Source organism: Pongo abelii, chromosome 1 (genome assembly GCF_028885655.2).
Source record: "Pongo abelii isolate AG06213 chromosome 1, NHGRI_mPonAbe1-v2.0_pri, whole genome shotgun sequence".
Classification (NCBI taxonomy): Eukaryota; Metazoa; Chordata; class Mammalia; order Primates; family Hominidae; genus Pongo; species Pongo abelii.
Window position 1 is genome coordinate 20,245,459 of NC_071985.2, and position 18,481 is coordinate 20,263,939.

The window sequence follows — 18,481 nt, forward strand, 5'->3', positions numbered from 1 at the left end:
ATATATATTTAGTCACTTTCTATATATATTCACTCTAGTGAATGCTCTGCTGAAAGTTCTGTACAGTTCTTGTAAAGAAAATGAATTCTGGCCCAGCACGGTGGCCCACGCCTGTAATCTCAGCACTTTGGGAGGCCAAGGTGGGCGGATCACGAGGTCAGGAGATGGAGACCATCCTGGCTAACACAGTGAAACCCCATATCTACTAAAAATACAAAAAATTAGCCAGTTGTGGTGGCACACGCCTGTAATCCCAGCTACTCGGGAGGCTGAGGCAGGAGAATTGCTTGAACCCAGGAAGCAGAGGTTGCAGTGAGCTGACATTGCGCCTCTGCATTCCAGCCTGGGTGACAGAGTGAAATTCTGTCTCAAAAAAAATAAAAAAAGAAAAAGAAAAAAAAAGAAAAGAAAATGAATTATTTCAGATCCTGGGACGAGTCTTTCAGACCTTCAGGGCTCTTCAGATCAAGGGAGGCCACCCTGCATTATTAGTTAAGGGCTTCAGGCAGGCACTTGTGCCAACCTGGTCATAAGTAGAAACATTAACATGGCTACTAAAGTGTCCTGGATCACCCAGATGATCAGGATAAGTTTATTTTGAATTTTTAGAGTATTGCAATGAAAACAAAATAATTTTAAAATTATGATTAGCTAGCACACTTTTAGGAATATGCAGGGCCCCGGACCCACTTTGGGAAATGAAGAAATTCTGGTCTGGGAGAGTTGCAAAGTTCCTTTTAGGGAGGAAAGTTTTCTTGGGTTCGTGAAACATCTTAATGGCATTTTTTTTTTGAGACAGTGTCTCGCTCTGTCAACCAGGCTGGAGTGCAGTGGTACCATCATTGCTCACTGAAGCCTCAATCTCCTGGTCTCAAGTGGTGATCCTCCCACCCCAGTCTCTTGAGCAGCTGGGACTACTGATGCATGTCACCATGCCCAGCTAACTTTTTTTTAATTTCTAGTAGAGATGAAGTCTCACTATGTTGCCCTGGCTGGTCTCAAACTCCTGGGCTCAAGCAATCCTCCTGCCTCGTATTCCCAAAGTGCTGGGATTACAGGCAGGAGGCACTGTGCCCAGCCCTTAATGGCTTTTTGGTTATTCAAAGGTTAACCTGGGCCTTGTCTGTATAGGAGAGGTTGAGACAGACAGTTGTTTGCATAATGTTCTGTTTTCTCTGTGGTGGCAGGAGAGACCAAAGGTCTGGCCTTGGGACCTGGTGAGGTGGAAGGGCAGCAGGCTCCCTGTGGAGATAAGGAGTCCCAGCAATATGGTGGCCGGCTGGCACCACACAGAGGAGGCCAGTGTGTGAGTCCCTGGCAGCAGACATAACCTGTGAACCACAGGAATACTGAATCCAATGTTCAGTCTCAGATCTTCGTAATCCTAAACCGTCAGTGACAGACTTTGGGCCCAATAGCACACTTCTTGTTGTACTTAGAGAACAGAGGGGAGAAGGCTGTGTCCACCCTGCAGAAAGAAGAAAGAAAAAGCGAGCAAGCAAATGAGAGGGAGAAAGACAGAGAGAGAGAGGGAGAGAGAGAAGCTCCAGATGATGAGAGTTGTGATAAGAGCAGGAATTCGGAGTAAGAGTTGGGAGGGGGTCACTTGGTATTACCAGGAAGTCCTGGGGAAGGCACGGAATGTCCCACAGTCCTGTGGGGGATGTGGGTGGGGGTGATTTAAATTTTTTTTTAATAGAAAGGAAAGGATGATCCCAGACAGCCTGACAACTAGGATAGACTCAAGTTACTTGTATGGGGCACTGATACCGCTTCCACCATCATCTGACCCCTATTTGTATGATTCACCTGTATTTGTTTCATTATTAAACTTTCTGTATGTGTTAGTGCCTTCTCCTCCTCAATAGTTCTGGATTCTTTGGAGACTACCATGGACAGTTTCACTTGAGTTTGGTGGTGTATATATAAGAAGTAATTGGAGATAAATTGGAAGAAGTTGGCTAGGGCCAGATCATTGCATGGCATTGCTTGCCATATATTTCAGAATAGACCACTGTGAACCCTGTGATATGTTTATGTGTGAAGTTAGCTTCACAGCTTAGGATCAGTTAGCAAGCATTCAAGAATTAACACTCACAGGAGGCTCTAGCAAGTACTTCCAATGTCAGTTTTTCATTGGTGATATAGTGGGATTCAAGACATGTGGGTTGTATAAGTGCTTGCCCCATTGCACAGTGTTGTAAAGACACAGCATGCTCAGTTGCCCACCCCTGGAGTGCAGCTGTCAGTGGAGAACTCTGCTTGGTCCTCTGCCCCACCCTACTCCATCCTTCACAGAGGACTCAGCGACCCCCGTAGACAGCTTGCTGACAGAACTCCTATAGCATCTGCTTTAGAGTGGATCTTTCATGCAGGATGCTTGCAGGGAGCCACAAAGGACAGAGAACAGGACCTCACTGAGGTTACAGGAGCAGATTGTATGACTGTTTCTATGCCTGTTTGATATCGAAGTTTCTACATTTGGCAGATCTGAGTGTGGTGCTCAGTGTAACATTTCCTGTTGCGGGGATAGGAGCAACCACTGATGTTTTCTGATCAGTGTGCAACACATGGGTCGTTTTGACATGTATGCAGAGGTTGTTTGGAATCGAAGACACTGACCAGGAAGGCTTTGAAGCAGGGGATTGACATGGAGAAGGTGCTCTGTGCTGAGAGCGGGAGGCTGGGGCAGGGATTCAAGTTAGAACTGGAGAGTGGAGTCAAGAACCTGGTGGCCCCAGAGCTAGAACTGCTGCAAGGTCAGAATCCACGGGCTCCCCCAAACTCCTCTGAGCCCTGGCACTAGCCAAGGATTTCCTGAGTTAGAGGGGATGTGCAGGCAAGCCAACTCTGTCCACCGTGACAAAACCACACTGTGATGAGTCAGGAGGAGATCCATCCCAGACACAAATCACATTTCCCTCATTACATTTGCCTCCATGCATGTGGTGGCAGGGGGTGGAATTCAGAGCAGGGCAAATGCGAAAGGCAGCTTGAACTTCACCAAGAAGACACACTCACAGAAACGACGCTGAAGCAGTGAGCAAGGCTCAGAGCCCCAAACTTTCCCAGAGGGGCCTGATTCTTCCAGAGAGGGCCTATTCATCTTGTCCCTTGTGAGATCTTTTGTGAGTCTATTTTGGTGGCCTTTGAAGGCAATCAATGTGAAGGATCCTTTTTAAGAAGAAATTCACAAAGCTGAGAGGCCCCCTACAGATCACTTGGCCAGATGAGGTGGAGCTAGGCTCAGGACCCTTCCTGATTTTGGCTCTTCTTCCTCCCTCCTCTCTGGTAGGGTTGGGCATTCTCTTCCCTTTGGGCTCCCTCCCTGAGACTCATTTCCCAAGCATGGCTTCTTCTCAAATAGAGGCTATACTTTTTTGATCAAAACTCATGAGCTGTGCAGTACACTAGCTATTGCTTCCCAGGGTGGGTTTTCAAAACTATCCAGAAAACAAATGGGAATAAATAGGCTCAGGAACAGCCTGGTGCCCTCTGCCCCCTTTCTCTCTTTTCTTTCTCTTTCAGTCCCCTTCCTTCCCCTTCCCTTCTCTTCTCTCCCCTTCCCTCCCCTTCTCTCTTCTTCCCTTCCCTTCCGTCCCACTCTTGCTCTTCAAGTTAGGCTTACAGGATGGAGTGGAAAAACCTTTAGAAACCTTTAGCACATGGCTCTTTCTCAGTTGTCAGGTAGGTGAGTACATTTGGAGACCAAGGCTCAGGCCATCTTTCAATGCCTTTTCATGTCCAGTGCCCAGCGATTCTTTTCCCTCAAGACCTCTGCCTCTCCCTATTCACAGTAATTGTTGTGAAGAAAGAAAGCTGATACTTGTGAATAATAATAATTATTAAAATAGTTTACCATGATTGAGTGGATAGTCTGTGCCAGGCAGGTGTCGGATACTTCACACAGAATAACCCATTCAATCCTCACAGCTCTTTGAGATAGCAACTACAATCTCCCCATTTTACAGGTGAGGAGCCTGAGATTTAGGTTAAAATATTTGCCCACAGTCATTGTAGTTGGTTAAATGGTGGCCCCAAAAGATGTGTCCAAACCCGTTAGATCTGTGAATATGACATTGGTTGGGAAAAGAGTCTTTGTAGATACAATTAAGTTGAGAATCTTGGGATGAAATATCCTGGAAAACAAGAATGGGCCCTAAACCCAGTGATAAGTCTCCTTATAAGAGACAAGAGGAGAAGGCCACGTGAAGACAGGGTTAGAGGCCGGAGTGATGTGGCCATGAGCCAAGGAATGTGGACAGCCACCAGAAGCTGGGAGAGGCTGGAAAATGTTCTCTCCTGGAGTCTTCAGAGGGAACACGGCCCTGCTGACATCTGGAATTTGGACTTATGGTTTCTATAACTGAGAAAGAATGAGTTTCTGTTGTTTTAAGCTACGCAGTTTGTAATAATTTGTTACAGCAGCCCTAAGAATCTAATTCAGTCAAATACCTGGCTCTTAAGTGATGAAACAAAGATGCTATCAATATTAAAGCTGTTGTAATAACCAAATTTATTTCATTTTATTTTTGAGATAAGATCTCACTCTGTCATCCAGACTGGAGTGCAGTTGCATGATCATGGCTCACTGCAGCCTCAATCTCCTGGACTCAGGTGATTCTCCCACCTTGCCTCCAGGGTAGCTGGGACTACAGGCACATGACACTATGTCCAGCTAAGCTAATTTTTTGTAGAGATGGGGTTTCATCATATTGCCCAGACTGGTCTTGAACCCCTGGGCTCAAGCAATCCACCTGCCTCGGCCTCCCAAAGAATTGGGATTACAGGCGTGAGCCATTGCACCCAGCCAATAACCAAATTTCAGCAAGTCATTATAGAAAAATAATGAATAACATCCAAAAAGAATTATGATATATTATCAGTTGAAAGGAGCATGCTAAAAAAGAAAGAAAGAGAAGAAAGAAAGGAAAGAAGAAAGAGAGAGAAAGAGATAGAAAGAAAGAGATAGAAAGAAAGAGTAAAGAAAGAAAGAAAGAGAAAGAAAAAGAAAGAAAGAAAAAGAGAAAAGGAAAAATACATTACTAGTGGGTATTCCTGAATAATGGAAATACTTAATATTCTTCTTTGGGTTTTCCTGAATTTTCCAGAATTACCAATGAATATGTACTTTGATAACTAATATTTTAGAATGTGTTAGAAAGAAGTTCAGTGGACTCAGACAGGCCTGTTCACCACTGACGATAGTAATAGGGCTGCGTCTTGGGTGGTTTCCTGCAGTGCCCCAGGGAGCAGGCTTCCTACAAAGTCCCACTCTTTCATGAGTCATCACCAGAATCCCCACATTCTCTGCAAAATCAAGCCTGGAGAGTCCTCTTTAGGGTCACAATGTCCACGGATTCATTGCTTCTATTTAGGAATTATTTACATATGCTTACATTCACGCCTTACATTAAGTAGATGTGTCCCAGAAAGGTTGTGATAAGTGAAATTTTTAATGAATTAAATCATCCTGAAAATGTGGATAAGTGGCTTCGGGTGGGACAGTTTTATGAAGTAGATTACTATCTCTCTTACACCCACTCCTACTTCAACCTTCTCTGTTCTTGTACTGGATTTCCTTAAAGGAGAGGCCTCCAGTGCACTTCGTCAGCTGCACACAGCTCTTAAATGCAGCTATTCACAGAGGGCCCAGGCTCCCCCCTGCCCTGTGACACTACGTGGGACACACACCTCCACAGGTGACAATCAACCCTCACGCGGGCGAAGCCTCTGGAAGCTGTTCTTGTCTTCATGGACACAGTGTTGCAAAGAGGCAAGGCGCATCCATGCGGTCTTGGGGAAGAGCTGCAGGAAGGCCCGGCAGGGTGGGCAGGCCTGTGGGTCTGGGTTCAGGTGACGGCTGGTCTGAGCAGTGCACTGCCTGGTCTCCTGCTTGGATGGCGGTGAGGGCAAGTAATGCTGGACTGGGAGTCAGGCTATTCCACATCCTTGAAATCCAGTTATTTCCATTAGCTTTGCTTTGTTAATCAAAAAGTATCTGAGAGAGATCTCAATCAACTTAGAGATTTATTTTGCTGAGGTTAAAGATCATGGCCCATGACATAGCCTCAGAAGATCTTGAGAACCTGTGCCCGAGGTGGTTGGGTTACAGTTTGATTTTATAAATTTTAGGGAGACAGAACAGGCAAAGACAAAAATCAGTATGTATAAAGTATACATTGGTTTGGCCTGGAAAGGTGGGACATCTTGAAGTGGAGGCTTCCACGTCACAGGTGGATTTAAAGATTTCCTGATTGGCAATTGGTTGAAAGGGCTAAGCTCTGCCTGAAGAGTTGAAAGCTGAAAGCAGCTTGTGAAGGTGGGTTGGGGGAGAGGATTGTGGAAGCCAAGGTTCTTGTCATGTAGATGAAGCCTCCAGGCTGCAGAAAGAATGTATGTGAATTTGTCTCTTATCAAAGGTGTCAGACTCTGGAGAGACCTAGTCAGGGAAGGAGATTCTCTACAGAATGCAAATTCCCCCCACACGAGACAGCTGAATCTATTTTGGAGTAAAATACTTGGATTTCTTTTAGGGCCTGCTATCTGTCATGTGATGCTATGCTGGGGTCAGGTTGAAGCTTGGTCTTTCATTGCTACTAGGAGTCTGTTCTGTCAGTCTCAGGATCCCTAATTTAATGTTAATGGTGGTCAGCTGTGCCTGAACTCCAAAGGGAGGAGGGTGTGATGAGGTATGTCCAACCCTCCCTGCTTCCTGTCATGGCCTAAACTGGTTTTTCTGGTTTCTTTGGGTCTCTGTGGCCAAGAGGAGGGTCCATTCAGTCATTTGGGAGGCTTGGAATTTTACTTTTGGTTTACAGTTTGTAGGTGATTGAAGCCCTTTAAAAGACAAGGGTCCAGCTAAGAAGTGAATTACTCCATAGCTGACTTCACATTCTTCCATCTGGATTTCCTTTTGTTTTTTTCGCATGTAATGGGTTCTAAAAGTCTATTATTAGTAAATGAGGCTTTATAGACAAAACTGTCAAAAATGTTCACGTGACATCCAGGCTAAAACCCCAGATCCCAAGCTGGTCACAGGCACTGTCCGTCTCTCAAGCATTCTTTTTAATTGTCCATTGTTTGGAGGAACAATTTACCATTGGACTAATTGGAACTGGTGGAATCTCCCCTCCCATCCCAACAGCCCTGTCTGTCTAGTTTAAGCGAGGGATGAATTCCTTGCATTGTTCTAGGGAATTTGAAGAATCTCCAGGAGGGCCAGAGAGTAGACTTGGATGCCACCCAGCCAGAAATAGAGAAGTTGGGACCACCCAGCCAGGGACAAGGCCACACCTCAGCCATCACCACCCACAAGCAACACAGCATGTATGAGTTGGGACAGGACACCAGAAACTACCTCACGATTGCTCCAGAAGAAGCAGCTGCAGATGCTCAGCCATCCTTATTTCCTGCCATCCCCAAACTATGAAGACAGCATAGCAGCCTGCGGAACGGCTGCTCACAGAGGCAACCCCGCCCTTACCTGGTGATGGCATGTGGAACTCCACCTCCCAGGTGGAAAATGGAAAAGTTGTTTCCTTCTCTGATCTACTGCCTGAGCTGTCATCAGGATTTTGAGGACTGACTTAATGAATAAAATATAAAGGCTTAACGTGAGCCTGGGATATGCATGGTGGAAGAGAATAAATAGCCTTTTGTACGTCAAAGATACTTTCTGGGTAACCCAATCTGAGAAATAGCTACCTCAGCCACATCTGCTGTTAGGGAAGGCTGAGAAAATAGTGACTATAAAATGAAACGAGGCTTGTAGGTGAACCACATGAAATCCTGTGAACCGGGGAGAAATCACCAGCTATTACAGTTGAGTCTAGCTAAGAAGGGGCACATGGGGGTGGGGAGATCGTGAGCAATCAACAGTGCAGCTTGAAAATGTGGGTTTTCTCTTGGGAAGCTTCATTCCCTGGGAAGGAAGAAGCTATAACCAAACAGGAGCAATGAAGCTTTGCGTGGAGAGGATGCTGCTCACATTTGCATGTTAAATGAACTGAGGCCTCTCCTGGCTCCCCTTGGAGGGCTCTCAGAGGCAGCTCTAGCCTCAGAGGGTCTCTTGCCCACATCTTACTCTGGTTCAGAGCCTACATCCCCAAAGAGAGCCTTGTACACAGCAGGTATTCAATCAATATTTGTATTAAATTGCATTTTAAAAGCTGATTTCTTGAGTGACCCCTTCCCCTACCCACCCACAAAGACTGTCCTCCAGTATCTCTTTGTGCATATCCTGAATTCAAGCTGCAGTGAGAGGCTTTAGCAAGAGAGAGAAAACCCACTCTAAAAGCTTCATTTGCGACAATTTCCATTTTATTTCTCACCACCACCAGCCTTTGGATGAACAGGTCCTAAAGAGCTATGGAAACAGCATCGTGGAAACAGCACGGTGAGTTTCAGACTTGTGTGGCTTGGCAGCGCAGCCTTGTTTTTAGTTGTGGTGGCTTGCCAAAAAGGCTGGCTCTCCCTCAGCTGGCTCCCCTGGGCACTGTTACCTCCAGTAGAGCCTCTTTACTCTGAGGGGTGGCCCCTGCAAGGAGGGTCCCTGCTTGGCAGCTTTGTCTTGCTCGTATACTGGGTATATCCCCTGGAGGGAGGCATGAGGCTCCCGGGTGGCCTTCATTCTTACACCCCTGCGTGCACCTGTGTCCAGGTACCACCACCTACACACTGCCCAGGCTTCTAAGTCCACATGCTTGGATTCTGGTTGCTTTTATTTATTTCTTTATTTATTGACAGAGTCTCATGCTGTCATCCAGGCTGGAGTGTAGTGGTGTGATCATAGTTCACTGCAGCCTCAACCTCCTGGGCTCAAGCAATCCTCCCACCTCAGGCTCTTGAGTAGCTGAGCCCAACACCATGCCTGGCTAATTCTAGTAGCTTCTGATAAATAAAATTCTCTCTGTTTACTCAAGATATAGTTATTGAATGACTGGTCTGGGCCAAACATTATTCTAGGCGCTGGGGATGCAGCAGGTACGAAATAGATAAAACCTTCTGCCTTTATGGGAGTGGTGGGGATGGGGCAGACGAACAGCTAACATAATAAGTCAGTCAATTTTTTTTTTTTTTTTTTTTTTTTGTGAGAGGGGGCCTTGCTCTGTCACCCAGGTTGGAGTGCAGTGTCACGATCTCGGCTCACTGCAACCTCCGCCTCCTGGGTTCAAGCAATTCTCCTGCCTCCTGAATAGCAGGGACTACAGGCGTGTGCCACCATGTGTGGCTAATTTTTGTATTTTTAGTTGAGACGGGGTTTCACTATGTTAGCCAGACCGGTCTCAAACTCCTGACCTCAGGCAATCCGCCCGCCTCGGCCTCCCAAAGTGTTGGGATTACCGGTGTGAGCCACCACTCCTGGCCTGTAAGTCAATATTATGTTAAGAGGTGATACTCTTTTTTTTTTTTTTTTTTGAGACAGGGTGCTGCTCTTTCACCCAGGCTGGAGTGCAGTGGTGCAATCACAGCTCACTGGAGCTTTGACCTCCTGGGCTCAAGCAATTCTCCCACCTCAGCCTCCCAAGCAGCTGGGACTACAGGTACGCACCAGCATGCTGGGCTAATTTTTGGATTTTTTGTAGAGATGGGCTTTTGCCATGTTGCCCACGGGGCCTCGAACTCTTGGGCTCAAGTGATCCTTCCACCTTGGTTTCACAGAGTCCTGGGATTATAGGTGTGAGCCCCTGTGCTTGGCCAGGTGATATGTGTTTTGGATAAAAACAGCAGGATAAGGAGTGCAGAGGGAGGAATTAGTGTGTAAAAGAGGTCATTTTGGTAAGTCTTGGGTAACCTTTTGGTAAGTGCTGGGTAAGCCTTCAATCTAAGGCAAGCTCACAACTGTTTTGGAAGGAGAGCCGTGGGCACGAGGAAAAGAAAGGAGCCAAGGGCGGCTGCCGAGTAACCAGCAGGACTCGGATATCTTTACTGAGATGGAGAACTGAGGGAAAGGCTAGATTGGGGCAGGGACTGTTGTGGGAGCACAAATAACTTATTTTGGATGTTGTTTATGCAAACTTTAAAAACAAACATTATGAGTGGGGAGGATAGGCCAGGCATGGTGGCTTATGCCTGTAATCCCAGTACTTTGGGAGGCTGAGGTGGGAGGATCACTGGAGGGCAGGAGTTCAAGACCACCCTGGGCAAAATAGTGACATCCATCTCTAATTAAAAAAAATTAATTTTAAAAAAGTAAGGAGGACAGTGAATAAAGGGAATACAACTGAGATGGACAGTGGAAGGAAGTTCTGCCCAGACACCAAGGAGGAAAGAGGGTAGAGGGTGCAGGAACAGAATGATGCCTCTGGAGAACTCTGTCCCCCTCCTTCTGCCCCCAGATGGGACTCAGGCTCAAGTGGTCCAGAGCTTCTGTGGCTCAGCTTGTGGACACACCCTGGTGGCGATTGTGCTCTGATGGGGGTGAGGACTCCTCCCCAGGAAAGTCCAGGGCTTCTGTTCACATCTCTGTCTACCCCCCAGGGGAAATGCAAGGGCATCTAACATTTATCTCTGGTTTGTCTGTTTCACAGGGGGCCTGGATCATAGTCAAGGTCACTAGATACTTGTTACATGAGTGAATGAAGTCATCCAGTACTCATTGGCTCCACTGGGTTCCAACTTGCTGGGCATGACAAGCCCACCAGGGAGCCCTGGATATCCCTCCTCTTTCCAAGCAGCTGGGGAAGCTGGTTGCCCTGGAAACCTACTTTAGGTGGCAGCATCTTCCTCCAGGAGGTCGAGGTGTCTCCTGGACTTTAGAGACTCCAGGACACAGGACAAAGAGCTCTGAACTGTGGAGCCGGGAAACCTGGTTCCATTCTCAGCCCAGATTTACCAGCCGTAGACTTGGCCAAGTCACTCACAAAACCCAAAGGGTGAGGCAGAGCTGGCCCTGCCTGCATGGCAGGGAGCTTTTGAGAAGCATGAAGAGAGTCAAGAAATGCCTGGGGAACAAATCCACAGAGCAGTGCAAGGCATTGCTCTCCCACTTCTCCACTGGGAAAAAAAAAAAATCCAGACAAAGACAGTACAGAGAATACTGTAGCCAATACTGCAGCAGTCAGCACCCAGGAAAACAGATACTAATACAATAACTTGTGATTTTTGCTTCATATCTCTGTGGCGTAAAACCATGACACATAAAGTTTATGTCCCCCTTTAACCATTCCTCAATGCTATTCCCCTCCTCTCTCCCTCTCCCCAACGGCAACCACTGATATGTTCGCTTTATTCTGTGCTTTTCATATTTTAAATATATTATGGGAATGATCATATATAAGAAATATATTATACTGTTTGTTTTAAAAGTTTGCATAAATAATATCAAAGTAAATTATTTAAGTTTCCCCAGCAGTCTCTGTCCCCGTCCACCTTTCCCTCAGTTCTCTTCCATCACAGTAGAGAAAACTGCCCAAACCTGGTCACCGCCCCTGGACTTTCGAAGTGGCTTCCTACGTGGGATCCTGCTTCCAACATTGGTCCTATGAGTGACAAGGATCTCATTCCTTCTGTGCTCAAAGCTCTGGCCTCTCTCTCCCTCCTGGGCCTTGACCAGGCCAGCCCCACCCCGTCCTCAGAACCTCACGCCTGTCGTTCCCCACCTGGCGTGCTCTTCCCGCTGGCTGGCCCCTCACCTCTCTCAGATTTCTGCTCTAATGACAGTAACTGGAGAGGCCTTTCCCGATGTCCCCTCCTCTTTCTCCTTACCTTGCTTTTTGGTTATGCATCCTCCTCCTAATTGCTTTATTTATTTATGTGTTTAATCACCATCCTCTTACTTTTCTAAGGCTCGTCCTGATTTTTTTCACATCCTGGTATCTGAGCCGGCAGTGATTCTATACCTGGCAGCAGCCTGTGCGGCAGAGCTGTGTGTAAAGGGGTCCCTGCAGAGCCCTGGGAGAAAGAAAAATGAAGGGGAAAAGGTTGACCTGAGCTTTTCCACCTGGGGCTGGAAAGTGGACCACAGCCTATCATTCCAACCTGCAGGTGCCTAAGGCCCATCAGAAAGTTCATCAGGAAAGACCAAGAGAATTGGGGTGACCCTCCCATGGTATCAGTGGGAAGGGGAGTGGGGAGGAGTACAGCAGTGCAGACCAGCCCCGCAGGCGCTTGGCCAGGCCTTTGGTTCTGCCAGGGAAAGGAGGGTGCCTTCCACAGCATGAAAACCACACCATGTCCCCATGTGTTCGGGACCTGCCGCCAGCCGCCTGCACAGTAGTCAGGTGGATGCCACTGGGGTACAGCCCACACTGACTCCTGACCCCAGGGGGTACAGCCCATGCTGACTCCTGCCTCCGGGGGGTACAGCCCACGCTGACTCCTGACCCTGGAGGGTACAGCCCACGCTGACTCCTGACCCGGGGGGTTACATCCCACGTTGACTCCTGACCCCGGTGTGGGAGGGGCTGGCCCGAGATGAAATCTCGAAGGTGGGTCAGGCTAGGTCCTGGAGTCAGGGGAAGCATGGGGTTCAGGCCAGGCCTGGGTTCTCCCTGAAGTGAGGCTGACTCTGAGCCTTTCTTGAAACCCCGAATGTCACAGCAGTGCCCCGAAGGCAGGTGAGGCTCTGTTGCAGGGAACGCTGAGGAAAAAGGGAACATCAGGGATTGGTCTGGCCTGAAGCCTGCACTCCCCTAAATTATACCGTGGTATGATTTGGGCTTGCCCTGGAGTTACTTCAACTAACCTAGGGTCCTTGGGGGAAACAGAGATGGACAGGGTTGACGTATATTTCGGGTTGATTTGGACTCTAAGGATTATCCCAGCTCAGACCTCACTCTCAAGGAATAGGAGCCTGGCATCTATCACCCCCTTGGCCCTGGGTATGGTCTGGATGAGCAGAGGCACACGTGTGGCCCCGAGAGTCCCATCCTCTGGCTCTCTCCTCCCAAGACATTCTGGAGCCATGACATGTCTCCCAGGAAGGGAGAATTATTTTTGTCTGTGGCGTAAATAAAGCCAGGAATGAGTTCCAATAATCACAAGCACATGCCAGCGTGTGGAGGCTACTCTGACAGCAGCAGAAGGTTCCAGCACTGCCTGCCCTGCTGGTCCTGGCTGCAGGGAGGTGACCGGGATGGTCGGGGGCCAGGAGCAGGAGGGAGCCTCCAGGATTTTATTTAAAATGATCAGGTTTTTCAAACAAATGGAAAAGTAAAAAAATCTTGAAAACAAATCTTTTAAAAATTTACCCACTTCACTCCAGATCTTAAGAAATAAAAATAAAACATGACTATACCTCTAGAAACCTGACCCATACCATACAACTCTCTTCCCAGAGGTCATTGCCAACATCGATTTGTGTTTATTTTTCTCATGCTTGCTTTAATATTTCTACTATATATGTATGCATCTATAAATAAACTCTATGTGACATTGTTTTGTGTTTTAAAATCCCTTGACTTTTTACTGTACATATGATTCTGCAACTTGCTTTTTGTTTTTTTAGAAAATTGGGGCAAAATACCACATAGCCTAAAATTCACCCTCCCAACAATTTCTACCTGTACAGTACAATATTGTTAACCACACTCAAAGTGTTGTGCAACAGATTCCTAAACCCCCTTTCCCCTCCTGCATGACTGAAACTCTGCACCGACTGAAGAGCAACTCCTCACCCCTACTTCCCTAGCCCCTAGCAGCCACCATCGTGTTTCTGTGAGTTTGATTACTCTAGACACCTTTTACAAGTGGAATCATACACTTTTTGTATTTTGTGATTGGCTTATTTCACATAGCATAATATCCTCAAGTTTCATCCATTGAGTAGCATGCAACTGAATTTCCTTCCTTTTTAAGGATGAATAATATTCCATTGTCTTTACAGAGCACATTTCTTTATTCATTCACCCATTGATGGATATTTAGGTTGCTTTCACCTCTAGGCTTTTGCGAATAATTCTGCTGTAAACATGGGTGTACAAATATCTCTTAAATATCCTGTTTTCAATTCTTTTGGATATATACCCAGAAGCAGGATTGCTGGATCAAATGGTAGTTTTATTTTTATTTTTTTGAAGAATCTCCATACGGTTTTTCACGGTGACTACAACATTTTGCATTCCAATCAACACTGAACAAGGGTTCTAATTTTTCCACGTCTTTGCCAAAATTTATTTTCTGTTTGTTTTTTGTTTTTATAGTAACCATCCCAATGGGTATGAAGTGATATTTCATTGTGGTTTTGACTGAATTCCTTAGTGATTAGTGATGTTGGGCATCTTTTCATGTGTTTGTTGGCCATTTGTATATTTTCTTTGGAGAAATATCTATTTAAGTCCTTTGCCCATTTTTTAATTGGGTTATTTGGGTTTGTTGTTGTTATTGAGTTGCAGAAATTCTTTATATATTCTGACTATTACCTTTTTATCAGATGTATCATTTAAAAATATTTTCTCCCATTCCATAGGTTGTCTTTTCACTCTGTTGATTGTTTCCTCTGCTGCAGAGTTTTTAAGCTTGATGTCATCCCATTAGTCTATTTTTGCTTTTGTTGCCTCTGCTTTTGGGGCTACCTCCAAGAAATTCTTGCCAAATTCAATGTCATGAAGTTTTTCCCTTATGTTTTCTTCTATGACTTTCATATTATACTTTCAGGTCTTAACATTCAGGTTTTTAACTCATTTTGAGTTAATTTTTGTGTATAGTATATGCGATTTGGTTTTCAAACTTATTTTGTTTTTGAGATTTACTCATGTTAGTACAAGTAGCTCCAGCTCAACACACGTTGCTGCTGCTAGAAACCCCTGGTAATGTTAGTTATCCACAAGTTGTTCATTCATTTGTAAACTCTTTACACACAGTGCTGTGATGAGTGTTCTCTAAGGTTCCTGTGCGCATATGTGACAAGCAGAATCACTGGCCCTGAGGTTGCACTTCTTCCGTATTAATAGATAATCCCCAATTGCTATGCAAAGGGGTTGTACGCACTGGATATATACCCACTTCTATAAAGACTGAAGAAAAACTCCTTGTACTTCTGGCAGGGGAGAAGAAAAGTAACCATTTAAAAATACACCAGAACATTCTGTTCATTTTAACAAGGCTTCCCCGCAGGAGAAACTATTTAGCCAGAGCCTAACCTGTTTATCAGAGCCTAACCAACATGGAGGAAGGAAAATACCCAATTCTAACCCACGAATTAATTTCAGACAAAGTAGGCTTCAGAGCAAGGAAAATTATCAAAAAAAAGAGAGAGATTATGTAATGATATAGGGTCAATTTTCCAAGAAGACATAATAATTCTTAATGTGCGTGTACCTAAAAGAACTGACATGAGACAAAATATATGAGAGAAAACTGATAAAAATCCAAGGAGAAATAGATAAATTCACTTTTATAGTTGGAAGCTTCAACCCCCCTCTATCAGTAATTGACAGATCCAGTAGGCAGAAGATCAGTAAGATATAGTTGAACTGAGCAACATCATCAATCAACTGCATCTAATTGACATTTATAGAATACTTCATCCATTAATAGCAGAATACACATCCTTCTTAAACTCACACAGAATTCTCCAAGAGAGACTGCATTCTGGTTTATGAAGCACACCTTAACAAGTTTAAAAGAATAGAAACTGTATAAAATTTGCTCTCAGATGACAGTAGAATTAAACTAGAAATCAGTAATACAAAGACAGTGGGAGAAACCCCCAATTACTTGGATAAAACAATCCACTTCTAAATGGCACACAAGTCAAAGAAAAAGTCTCAGGAGAAATTTAAAGATATTTTGAACTGAGTGAAAATGAAAATACAACCTATCAAAATTTGTAGAATGCAGTGAAAGCAGTGCTTAGAGGGAAATTTATAGCATTAACTGCATATATTTGGAAAGAAGAAAGATCTAAAATTAATAATCTAAGCTTCCACCTTCAGAAATGAGAAAAAAGAAGAGCAAATTAAAATAAAAGTAAGCAGAAGAAAACAATAAAAATAAGTGTAGAAATGAAACAACTTAAAATAGGACATCCTAGAGAAAAATCAATAAACACAAAAGCTGGTCCATTGAAAAGATGAATAAAACTGATAAACATCTAGCCAGGTTAATTAAGAAAAAAGAGAGAAGACACAAATTATTAATATCAGAAATAAAAGAGGACTGCCACTACTGATCTCATGGACTTTTAAAGAATAATAAAGGAATATTATGAAAAAGCCTATGCCCACAAATTTGATAAGCTAGATGAAATGAACCAATCCCTTGAAAGGCACAATCTACTAAAATGCACACAAAACCTACACAGAAATAAATATATAATCTGAATAGGTCCATATCTATTCAAGGAATTGAATCAGTAATAACAGAAAGCACCCAGCCCAGATGGATTATTGGTGAATTCTACCAAACATTAAACAAAGAAACTCTACCAATTCTCTACAATCTTTTCCAGAAAACAGAAGCAAAAGGAATACTTTCTAACTTATTCTGTGAAGCTAGGATTATCCTAACACCAAAACCAGACACAGACATTACCAGAAAGGAAAATTAGCAACCAATGTCTCTCACAAACCTGGATGCAGAAATTCCCAACAGGCTAAGCATGGTGGCTCACTCCGGTAATCCCAGCACTTTGGGAGGTTGGGACAGGAAGATAACTTTAGGTCAAGGAGTTTGACATCAGCCTGGGCAACACAATGAGACCCTGTCTCTACAGAAAATAGAAAAAAAATAGCTGGGCATGGTGGTGCATGCCCATACTCCCAGCTACTCGGGAGGCTGAGGTGGGAGGATCACTTGAGCCCAGGAAATCAAGGCTGCAGTGAGCCATGTTCACAACACTGCACTCCAGCCCGAGCGACAGAGTGAGACCCTGTTTCAAAGACAAAACAAAGCAAGCAAACAAACAAAAAACAAAAGAATAAAAGGTAAAAATTAGAAATCTTCAACAAAAGATCAGCAAATTGAATTCAACAATGTATGAAGATAATTATACACCACAACCATGTGGGATATATTTCCAGGTATGCAAGGCTAGTTCAACATTTGAAAGTCAATTAATGTAATCTGTCTGATCTAGCTGCTAAAGTGCCACAACTAGGTGGCCTAAACAACAGAGATTTATTTTCTCACAGCTTTGAAGCCTGAGGAGTCCAAGATCATGTGCTGGCAGATCGGGTTTTTGGTGAGGGCTCTCTTCTTGGCTTGTAGGTGGCCACTTTCTTGCTATGTCCTCACATTCCTCAGTGTGTGTGCATGGAGAAAGAGAGGGCATGCTCTCTGATGTCTTTTCTTACAGGAACACTAGTCCTATCAGATCAGAGACCCTTCTGATTTTATTTAACAGTAATTACTTTCTTAGAGGACCTATCTCCAAATACAGTCACACCAGTGGTTAAGGCTTCAATCTATGAATTTTGAGGGGACACACACATTTAGCTCATAACATAATACAATACATCAATAGGCTAAAGAAGAAAAATCTTATGATAATATCAACAGATGCAGAACAATATTTGACAAAATCCAATATCCATTCATGATAAAACAAAACAAAAACAACTCCCAGCAAACTAGGAATAGAGGGGAACTTACTCAACTTCATGGAGAACATCTATAAAAAATACACAGCTAACATCAAATTTAATGGTGAGAAACTAGATGCTTTCCCACTAAGATCAAGAACAAGCAAGGATGTCCCCTCTCATCACTCCCATTTAAAGTAGTACTAGAAGTCCTAGTTAATGCAATATGACAAGAAAAGGAAATAAAAGGTATGTGGTTGGGTAAGGAAGAAACAAAATTTTCTTTGTTCACAAATGATATGATTACCCAAAACTCCTGGAGTTAATAGCAATCATAGCAAGGTTGCAGGATGCAAGGTTAGTATACAAAAGTCAGGTTTTTTTTATATACCAGCAATGAACACTTGAAATTTAAAACTAAAAACAAAATGCAACTTACATAAGAACTAGAAGAAAAAGAAATATGTAGGTATACATCTAACACACTATGTATAAGATCTGTATGAGGAAAATAAGAAAACTGATGAAATAAACCTAAGAAAATCTAAATAAGTGGAGAGATAGTGCACATACATGGATAGAGAGTGTTTTAGTTTGCTACAGCTGCTGTAACAAAATACCACAAATTAGGTGGCTTAAATAACAGAAATTTATCTTTTTACAGTTCTGGAGGCTAGAAGCCCAAGATCAAGGTGATGACAAGTCAGGCACTGTGGCTTATGCCTGTAATCCTAGTACTTTGGGAGGCCAAGGTGGGAGGATCACGGGAGTTTGAGGCCAGCCTGGGCAACAAAGTGAGACCTGTCTCTACAAAAACAAATGGAAAAATTAGTGGGGCCTGGTGATGTGCTCCTGTAGTCCCAGCTCATTAGGAGGCTGAGGTGGGAGGATAGATTGAGCCTGGGAGTTCGAGGCTCCAGTGAGCCGTGATCACACCACTGCACTCCAACTGGGGGAAAAAAGTGAGACCCTCTTTCAAGAAAGGAAAAAAACGTGTTGGCAGGATTAGCTTCTCC

General features: G+C 44.4%; 1 long non-coding RNA gene across 1 annotated transcript; it reads left to right on the forward strand.

Annotated features, from left to right (window-relative positions):
* The first annotated feature begins 5,576 nt into the window (after positions 1–5,576).
* On the forward strand, positions 5,577–13,380 carry LOC134760764 (uncharacterized). Its single transcript, XR_010138716.1, has 4 exons — positions 5,577–5,702; positions 6,537–6,692; positions 7,197–8,985; positions 10,533–13,380. It is a non-coding gene; the product is annotated as an uncharacterized LOC134760764 (long non-coding RNA).
* Positions 13,381–18,481: the final 5,101 nt, after the last annotated feature.